The sequence below is a fragment of the Protomyctophum parallelum genome (genome assembly GCF_964188405.1).
Source record: "Protomyctophum parallelum genome assembly, chromosome: 13".
NCBI lineage: Eukaryota > Metazoa > Chordata > Actinopteri > Myctophiformes > Myctophidae > Protomyctophum > Protomyctophum parallelum.
In genome coordinates, this window is record NC_139708.1 from 42047118 (window position 1) to 42055362 (window position 8245).

An 8245-nucleotide genomic window follows, 5' to 3' on the forward strand; every position below is an offset into this window, starting at 1 on the left:
TTGGGGTAATATAATTCAGGTATGAAGCCGAGGGCTGTATAAAATCTGTCCCTGGCGGGCCGCAAGCTGGTGGTTCACTGTGTCAAATGCTGCTGATAGGAACCTATACTGACTTGGTGTGAACTAAATCATGTTCTACTAATGAGACGTAGCTTGCAAGTCAGTTCAGGCAGACACACTCGAGGGGGTTCATGCCTTGCTCAAAGGCGCATACTATACTCAAGGGGTTAACATGCTGCATTACTTGTGGGCGTATAAGTGTGTGCAAGTCCCACACGTCATTTGCCGATGCGGCCGGCAGTCAGCTGACCAATTGGGCAGGCTACTTAAGCTCACTAGACTGCATGCTCTTCCTGCCTTCCTCTGCTCACGGTTCCTGGTTGTATGTGATGTTTGCTTCCACCACCACCCCAGCAGCACCGGTGGGCTCTGCTATTTATGCTCCCCATGGGGGGGGGGTTATTGTATATCTATCTCCCTGCTCTTTATGTTTTATGTTGTTGCTTAATCGTGCCGAGCAGGGAGAAAAACCAGCCGAGCCGAACGCCAAGTCAAATATCATATGCACACTTGTTACTCATTTCATAATAAATATTGTTAAATCTATTTGTGAGTTGTCTGACTGAACCTCACTTTTTAGCTTAACTATCATCTAAGTTGCATGCCTATTCAACCTAAAACACTCTCAACTAATCAAATTGTTGTCTCTACAATAAGGGTGAAAAAAAAAAAAAAACTAGATGGCCAATGGGGCCAACATCAGTGGCCAATGGGGCATCTACTTATTAGTCTCTGTAGCTGATGGGTGTAGCAGATTCTTGAAGATCAATGGAGAAAAAAAACTAGGGAATATTCTGCACTCTCTTGTATAAAGTTTCATATGAGTTTGTTTATTTCATGAGCAGTCCACCTAGAGAAACGAGCGTGTTTCGGCACGCAGGCCTTCCTCAGCGTTTCAAACTAAAGTAGACAGGCTATAGGCTAGCCAAGCGACAGATCACAGTTGGGTCTCATTTGTGAAATCAATTCACTCACAGTTCATACAATGTAATACGTTTCACATTCAGTATTACAAAATATTTTACAAATTTATATTTTTTCCACAAGTACCATAGGCTATATTCCAAACTCTGAATTTAAGAAGTGGATCCAATAAGCCTCTTTTTGAAGCAGAACACAGTCTCTATCTCCACCTCTTCTTAGTGGGTTGACTATCTCTAAACCTTGGAATCTCAGAAAACAAATGTCATGTTTTACAGAATTGAAATGCCGGGCCACTGGAGACTTCTCATTATTATTTCTGATATTGCTCTTATGTTCAATAATTCTAGTTTACAATTCTCTTTTTGTTTTTCCAACATTGCAATATCCACAGGGGCACTTCAAAAACTAAACTACGTCTTGCATGTGATTCTTCCTCTCACTTAGATTTTTTTTGTACCTGTGTGTGGGTGTAAAATAGTGTCTCCAGCGATCATAGCATTACAATGAATACAGTTGAATGACCTATCCAATGACCAATCTATCGTTATTCGTAGAACAGACAAAGGGGGTGCTATTGTTCTACAAGATAGAGAGGCATGCATTGTGGAAATAAACAGAGTGCAATACTGAGTATTACATGATATTAACCTGTGATCCCACCATTCAATTTTCTTAGGAAATTAAGAGTATACTTGACATAGCCTTGTCTGATATCTAAAGATAAACATAAATGTATGCTCAGAGAACACCCAGTATACATCCTATTATATATCCTACCCTACCAAAAATACACAAGAGCTGTGAACCTCTGTGTCCCAGGACGCCCCATGGCGGGTATTGGCTTTGACCGAACCTATTTCACAGTATATTGATTTTCATATCAAAGATTTAGTGACTAATTTACCTTCTTATCTAAAAGACAATGGAGCCTTATAGATATAATTATGTCTTATCTGTTTACAAACTATATGCCCAGTGGTCAATGTCCCATATCCTCCTGAACTTTGGGCCAGGCCGTGTCATTCATGATCATGTTATTGTCACCTTATTCTCCCATATCATCATTTTACCTTAGTCTACTGCCTGTTTACTCCGGGTTGTTCTTCTTATCATCATCATGGGTTTTCCCCAGTCAAGTTTCTACTACATGTACTTGACCTTGGCCTAGTGAGAAAAGAGATAGCTGCTCACTGGGAGTCAGGGAGTGTTTTTCTCTGCCGAAAGTTCACAGTGCACTGTGCAGGGAAAGTTATCAACAAGTTGCCATAGCAACGCCAGCCTCTGTGCTTTCCCGGTCTATGGTCATCCATGACTGAAGCAAGGAAGATTAACTCTACGTCACTACGCCATCCTACGCCAGCCAATGAACTTTATATCAACAAATCTGACGTGATATGCAGTATTTAGCCTGGAACAATACTGTGAAGAGGAGGTTCAGTTCAGTTCGGATCCATTTTGGAACCATTTGAATACTCTAAATTATTATGAATGTAAATACTATCTGAACCATGTAGCACATTCTCTATGTAAATTGACTTTAATACCAACTAAAAATAATTGTTAAAACCTTAAACTTTTCTCAGAACTGTAATTCATCTGTCTCCAAATCTTTTTTGAGGTATCTTTCTAGTTTTTGGTACAGTGACTGTCATTTAATATTTAAAGGGCTACTCACTCATTTTTAAGGTAAATACAGCACGGTATTTGGTCTCCGGCTGGGTTATTGAAGGTATAGATTTACAGTCCTGTCTAAATTATCATTACCAAATAGATATAATTTAATTGTATCTATTATAGCCCTTTCGCTCCAACTATATGCTTTAGTTTATGGTCTATATGAATTCAAGGTCACCCTCTATCAAGTTCACTTTGGAAGCCAGTCGTATGTGTCAAAAAACGAATAGAGGGATTCAAACAGTGTACAGGAAAAACAACTGACCGAAATAATTATCTACACTATTGTAGTTATCACCCATCTAGTCTAAAGATAGGGCTACCATATAGCCAATTGTTGAGACTTAAAAGAACATGTAACACTGAATCTGAGTTTGAAAGTCAGTCTGCAGAAATGTGCAATAAGTTCAGAGCAAGACGTTATAATGAACCCATTTTAACAAAAAAATGGGTTCGCTATATGCAGTGTATAGCGTAATAAGCCCCCGAAATGCATAGAAAACTATGCTATCATCATATCAGATTATATCTATCTTCTCCTTCTTTGACCAACAGTAACCCAACTTCCATCAGCACACTGTCGGTTAACATCACTGATGGCAAACAGTGTTCAGATGGGTTTAAATGTCTCTAAAACTGCTGCCCACCCAATCAGAAAGGATAAATGGTACTGATATTTTGTGGAATTGTTTTATATTGGCTAAAAATAAATATTCTTCATAACTTTTGATTGGGTGGACAGGACGCACATTTGGGTGGGATCACATCTGTCCCCTCTATAGCCCTGGTGGAGGTGGGGAGACTGGGAGACCCCTGCTACTGTTTTCCTGGAATATTGGAATACAGACATATTTTTTGCATTGATTAAACATAAGAAATCGTAAATGACTGGAGGAAAAAAGAAAAGGGAAAGAAGATACTGTGTATGAATTGTGAATCTGTCCAGTGCCTCAGTGAGGTGCATAAAGTTCATGCTAGCATGCAAGGCCAAAACAAACTATTTATTGAATACTGTAATCAAAGTATAGGCTACTTGTAAAATGTTATTGACTGTCCAAAGTGTCCATACACGTCAAACTATGAATAGCAGCAGTCAAAGATTTGTTTTTTATTACAGATGATTAAAGCTCAGTGTACTTTCATCCTTCTCTATAATTATGCTTTTAAAGCAATATTTTCATATCAAAGATTTAGTGACTAATTTACCTTCTTATCTAAAAGATACGTCTGACTTTTGAATAGAGGAAAGAAGCGTTTCAATGGAGCCTGTTAGATATAATTATGTCTTATCTGTTTACAAACTATATGCCCAGTGGTCAATGTCCCATATCCTCCTGAACTTTGGGCCAGGCCGTGTCATTCATGATCATGTTATTGTCACCTTATTCTCCCATATCATCATTTTACCTTAGTCTACTGCCTGTTTACTCCGGGTTGTTCTTCTTATCATCATTAATGTCATGTCATCCATGTTTATGGCCAAAATATGTTTTCATCTGTCCCATTTAATATCTTGTTCAGTCGCCATACTGTCTCTAAAGCAATAAAAGTCTTGCTTCACTGTGTGCGTGCGGATGTAATGCACGTAACTCGAGAACCGTTTGCCCCACTGACTTCAAATTCGACACACGCGTTCCACTTTCAAACCACCACAGGCCTCGAGTCTGTGGGACATCGTCGGTGGCATGCACTGTTGCCCAGAAACACCACAAAAGGCTCTGGTCAGACATGGGCGGTTATTAGCGCTACGCAAACTACGCAGCTGCGTAGAGCCCCGACGGATAGAGGCCCCGAGAGTTCTCCCTGAAACATGTCTAATATTGCAGCCCGTTCAGTCGCAGCGGTCGGTTTGGGGCCGGGGCCCACCCATGCAGGGGAGCCTGCGACGGCCGCGCGTCGCTTCCTCCTCCCAAACGGAGTCACTTCTTCATCCTCCCGTTAAGCGACGCCCGGCCGTACCGTCGTGGGGCCCCCTGTTGTCCCCCTCAACTTTACTTTTTTTCAACTAAGGTTCATGTTTTAGGTTGTTATTAGATAAAGTAAAAGATGAGTGTACATTTTTTTTCTTTTGCTGCTTTCTTTATTTTTTTTTATTATTTACTATAGTCCTATACTAGACCCCAGGAAATTACATCCGGCCCCAAAAGATCACAGGATCTACTGAATCTGAAGGTAGCCTACTGGGGTGAAGTCACACTGTGTGTAATAGGCTCAATATGTCAGTTTGACAAATTCAGTAGTGTCCATGATCTTCTGTGGCCAACTATAATTTCTTAAGGTCTAGTAGGACTAGTAAATAATTTTAAAAATAAATCGCTATAACATTTTGCAAAAATATACATATTTAGCCCCATGCTCGATTGCCCCCGCCCCCCTAAAACGAAATAAATCAGCAAATGAAAAATAATTAACACTCATCTTTTACTTTCTCTAATAACAACCTAAAACATGAACCTTGGTAGAAAAAAACTAAAGTTGTCCTTTCATTTCAAATAATTTGTCACGCTGCACGCATTGACCGACGACCAAACGAGAGGGACCTCTCTCTCTCTCTCTACCCCCCCCGCTCTCTCTCTCTCTCTCTCTCTCTCTCTACCCCCCCCCCCCCCCGCTCTCTCTCTCTCTCTCTCTCTCTCTACCCCCCCCCCCTCTCTCTCTCTCTCTCTCTCTCTCTCTCTCTCTCTCTCTCTCTCTCTCTCTCTCTCTCTACCCCCCCCCCTCTCTCTCTCTCTCTCTCTCTCTCTCTCAGTCTCTCTGTCAGTCCAGTCAGTGTCATGATTACACAAATTTCTAATTGAATTTTGAATTTTGATCGATCACAAACTGTCTGCAGGCAATCAAGCAAATGTGATACTTCATATTTTTAACAAATAACAGCAACACATTAACACAAGCAGCTTTTCATTTTACTTTTATAAACCAGTAATTTGAGCTGCACTGCGGGGCAGACTGGTTGGGTGGTGGTTTCTGAATATATCAGTTATGATCAGGGCAACAAGTTTGTGTTCCATCGTTATTTCGTTGTAGAGTAATATATATATACATGTTAAATTGCTCATATATAGATCATCAGACAGCTATAGTGTCAGCCCCAGAGACCCCTCCTGTGACAGCGTCATGCTTGACAGTCAGGCAGGTTGAAGAAATTGGGTACAGTATAGTTGTCTTCTCTATATCACAGTCTATTATATGGACTTAGCTTGTTAGAGCACTTTAGGGAACAGCCAAGTCGATTTGTTTAGTGCACTAAAAGCAGTGACGCAGCCACAGTGGGCACATGTTTTAAGTTAAGGCACTTCATTCCCGAAACCCCATATTTTTCCTGATGACCAAAGTAAACATGTTCTCATACTTTATCTAAAGCTTCTGTGTTGCTTTAAATAATTATATTATCAGTATTACATGATGTGAATCAGTGAATGTATTTGTTTTGTACTGTCATAGTAATGGCATCTTCTTAATTGGAACATGGAACAACCTCCCACTGTACCTTCAACAGGCAGCCTCTGTAGACATTTTTAAAGCACAGCTCAAGACCCACTTCTACACCCTTGCTTTTAATTGATCTTTTATTTTTTGTTATTCATGTCCTCACTGTATTGCATTACTGCTTGTTTTTTTAATCTTTTTTTCTCCATTGCTCTGTAAAGCACTCTGAGCTGCATTTCATGTCATGAAAGGTGCTATACAAATAAAGTTTTATTATTATTATTATTATTATTATTATCTAAGAAGAGGTGGAGAAAGAGACCGTGTACTGCTTCAAAAAGAGGCTTAGCCTATTGGATCCACTTCTTAAATACAGAGTTCCCTAAAGGAATGAATGAAGAACTTTCATTGAATTGTTTTTTGTAATTGACCAGTTTGGAATATAATCTGAGGGGATCACCAGGAACATTTGACCAGGTATGATGATTACACATATAACTGAATTAAAGACCCTAAGGAACCACCAACTCGACACGTTGACAAGCTCTAAGATAACAAATGTTAAAAGATATACCAGGCATACAATCTGTACCATGAGGGAGATAAATCATGTTTCAATCGATTAATTTATATTTAATATAGTTTATTTTAATTCATTTTTTGCCTGCAATTGTATTTTTTGTAATTGTATGTTGCATGTTGTATGTTGGACCAAGGGTGGGGGTAGATGTAAGGGCACAAAATAAAAATGTACTTTTGACAACCTATGGCGCATGTACTGGACATTGGATTATACTTTGTAATGTCAAAATCAATAAATACATACAGTTATATGTATTTATTGCTTCGTCATGTTTTATTTTATTTTATATATATATATATATTTTTTTTTTAAGGAAAAAAGAACATGACAGTTAGCCACACTGAGTGAATAGTAGCTCCATGTAGCTCTATAGATAAAGTAAGAGAAAGTTAATTGATTGATGTTATTTGATCAATTAAAATACGATATGCATGTAATACCTCATTTATATCTATACAGAAAGCTTACTCCACTGTCAGAATGTATGAAAATAGTCCTAGTTTTGTGAATGCTAGCTGAAGTTAAAGATAAAGACACTATATCACTTATCAAGAAAAGTATGGTTTTACGGGTTGGCATGTTCTAGGCATGGTCTGGTTTGGCAGCAGCGAGGCTGGACTCTGGGGTACTTGCCTATACACAAACTATAGGGAAAATGACATGATGGCACCTTTAAAACTATAAATGATCACACTCATGCTGGTAAATGTGGTATAGGTTACGCCATTGACTGCCCCTACTTTATTGTCTCCACCAGCCGAAGGCATGGGGGAGAGTATGTTTTGCACTCCGTCCGTCCGTGTGTCCGTCCGTCCGTGTGTCCGTGTGTCCGTCCGTCCGTGAGCAGCTAATCTAGGCCACCGTTAACCCGGTCGATGCCAAATTTTGCACACACACTCCCTGGATGCCAACCATGAACCTCTGCCCCAAACTTTCCAGAACGGCCTGTTATAGCGCCACCAGGAGGCCGCTTTGTGCAAAACAAGTTTTTGCACAGTACAGATTGTGTCCAAACATCATGCAAATTGGTACACAGTCTCTCTAGAGCCATTCAACCAAACCGGTCTTTCAGATTTCTCAGACTCCATCCTGATTGGTTAAGATTGGCTTCCAAAATTCACAGGAGTGCTCAGTTTCAAACAAAATGCTGCAAATCATCAACACATCGCGTGATTTCCGTGAAATTGTGCACCCACATTCCCACTAGGCCGAGGACGAAATGCCACATGAACAATTTCAACTCAGCCTCAAGGTGGCGCTATAACTGGCCCAAAAGTGTTTTTACCTCTAACTGCACGGATCTGTGGATAACTTTGTATGCCAACTCCCTAGAGGCCAAGGAAAAACCTTTGTCTGCAATTTTTCACACCTGCTCTTTATAGCGCCACCAGGAGGCCGACATATGTAAAACACATTTTCTATTATTACTCCTTCAGATTTTATCCAAATTTCACGCAAATCGGTACACATGATCTCCATAGTCATGTGATCAAGACAGGTTTGTTTGATTTCTCATATTCCATCCTGATTGGCCACGATTGGCTCCTACAGTTTTCAGGAGTAGCAAATGGCCAC